The sequence below is a fragment of the Lipotes vexillifer genome, unplaced genomic scaffold (assembly GCF_000442215.2).
Source record: "Lipotes vexillifer unplaced genomic scaffold, Lipotes_vexillifer_v1.1 C26924761, whole genome shotgun sequence".
Taxonomy (NCBI): domain Eukaryota; kingdom Metazoa; phylum Chordata; class Mammalia; order Artiodactyla; family Lipotidae; genus Lipotes; species Lipotes vexillifer.
The window spans coordinates 1-2,181 of NW_006795608.1; the positions used below are offsets into that span (position 1 = coordinate 1).

A 2,181-nucleotide genomic window follows, 5' to 3' on the forward strand; every position below is an offset into this window, starting at 1 on the left:
CCGGGAAGATCCCACATGCCGCCGAGCGGCTGGGCCCGTGAGCCATGGCCGCTGGGCCTGCGCATCCGGAGCCTATGCTCCACAATGGGAGAGGCCGCAACAGTGAGAGGCCCGCATACCGCAAAAAATAAAAATAAAATTAAAAAAAATAAATAAAGCCCAATTAGTAAGTAAACTGCGTCCTCTGAAAGATGAACCATGGCCTTTATATCCTTGGGAACCAGGTTTCTCTAAAGTTGGCCTTATCACACTGAAGCTGGGCATGATGCCTTTATGGACCAAGGACGGTCAAAAGCATATGGTCACATTACTTAAGATACAAGACTATCACATCCTAAAATATACTCCAAAGGAAAACCATAATGGGAAAATGGCAGCCCTAACTGTAGGAGGAAAAACTGTAACACATGTCTGTAACTCTGAATCTCTATTGGAAATTTACTGAGAACTTGGATTGCTGCCAGTATGGAAAGTTAAAACCTTTCATGTAACAGACAATGCTGTCATTAAACCAGGCACTCCTCCTTACGCTGCTCATTTTCTCCCAGACAGTATATGAATGTCACAACAAAAACCATATTGGTAAAGGTTTTCAAGGCATCATGACAACACGGGGATTTAAAGGCCAGCCTCCTACTCATGGTCAAACAAAAATCCACAGGAGACTTAGAACAATTTCAACCCGTGACGTTGCCAGAGTCTGGCCTGGAACAAAAATGCCTGGACAAATGGGAAGCACAGATAGCACAACATATGGACTGCAAGTGTGGACACAAAGCCCAAATAAGCTATGTAAATGGCTCTGTACTTGGACCTAAAAATTGCTCAGAGATTCTAAACTGCCTGCATATAAGGATTCCTATTAAAATTTATTATTCCCTATATATTTTCCTAATGGAGAAGAAGAGGAACAACCAGAACATTTATATGATAAAAACATGTAACAACACAGTATGTAACCCTATTACATTTGCCTAACCTCACTGGACATGACAGAACCTCACATGTTCTTTGAGTTTTGATGAGCCAGAACAATAAGATAGCCAGGATTTATATTCTCTTTTCTCAACCCCAGCAATACCATACTTGTTATCTTTGTCAAAGGCATAAATATATCACTGGTTCTCCAACTGAATTTTGTTAGAAAAATTACTACTCAAACAAATTACTACTTAAAAAATTACTGCTTAAACAAAAATTACTACTTAAGTAGACAGGATATGCCAAATTTAGATGGATTGGCAGTTTGCATATTAGCAAAATCTTTGTAATTTGAAGGATTTATTCTCTTTTACTGCATATTTCCCAAGTTGTCTTAAAGTGTTCATAAATATAACCTCTTTTAATTAAAAGAAAAATGAGGGAGTAGCCAGGATGGTAGAGTAGGAAAACCCTGAGCCAGCCTCCTCTCATGGGCACACCGCAATTACAGCGACTTACAGAGAAACTATTGATGAGAAAGACCTGAAGACTAGCAGAAATAATCCCCTACAACTAAAGATATAAAGAAGGAACCACAATGAGAGGGTAGGAGGGGCAGAGACGTGGTGTAGCCAGGACTCATACCCCGGGGGTGGGTGACCCACAAATAATTACAATTGCAGAGGCTCTCCCCAAGGAAAACAAGGTCTGAGTCCCACATCAGGCTCCCCAGCCCAGGGGTTCTAAACCAGGAAGTTGAGTCGCCAAAACGTTTTGACTTTGAAGGGCAGTGGGGCTTACTTTCTGGAGACCCAGAGGGCTGTGGGAAACAGAGTCCACTCTTAACAGGCACACACAAAATCTCACACACACGGGGTCTCAGGACAGAAGCAGTAATTTAAAAGGAGCCTGGGTCAGACCCACCTACTGATCTGGGAGAGCCTCCTGGAGAAGCAGGAGGCAACTGGAGCTCACCCTGGGGACACAGACACTGGCAGCATCCACTTTGGGGAATCATCTACCAGAAGGACATTGGTACTAGCAAGTGCCACTTTGGAGTCCTCCCTCTAGCTTGTTAGCACCAGGACTGGACCCACCCACCACCAGTACTGGGATGCCTCAGGCCAAGCAGCTAGCCAGGCAGGGATTCAGCCCCAAACATGCAGTGGAATACTACTCAGCCATAAAAAGAATGAAATCTTGCCATTTGCAACAATGTGGATGGACCTAGAGGGTATTATGCTAAGTGAAATAAGTCAG

The 2,181-nt window shown here is 43.4% G+C and overlaps 1 pseudogene; it reads left to right on the forward strand.

Annotated features, from left to right (window-relative positions):
* The first annotated feature begins 157 nt into the window (after positions 1-157).
* On the forward strand, positions 158-944 carry LOC103070074 (39S ribosomal protein L3, mitochondrial pseudogene; annotated as a pseudogene).
* The last annotated feature ends 1,237 nt before the right edge of the window (positions 945-2,181 follow it).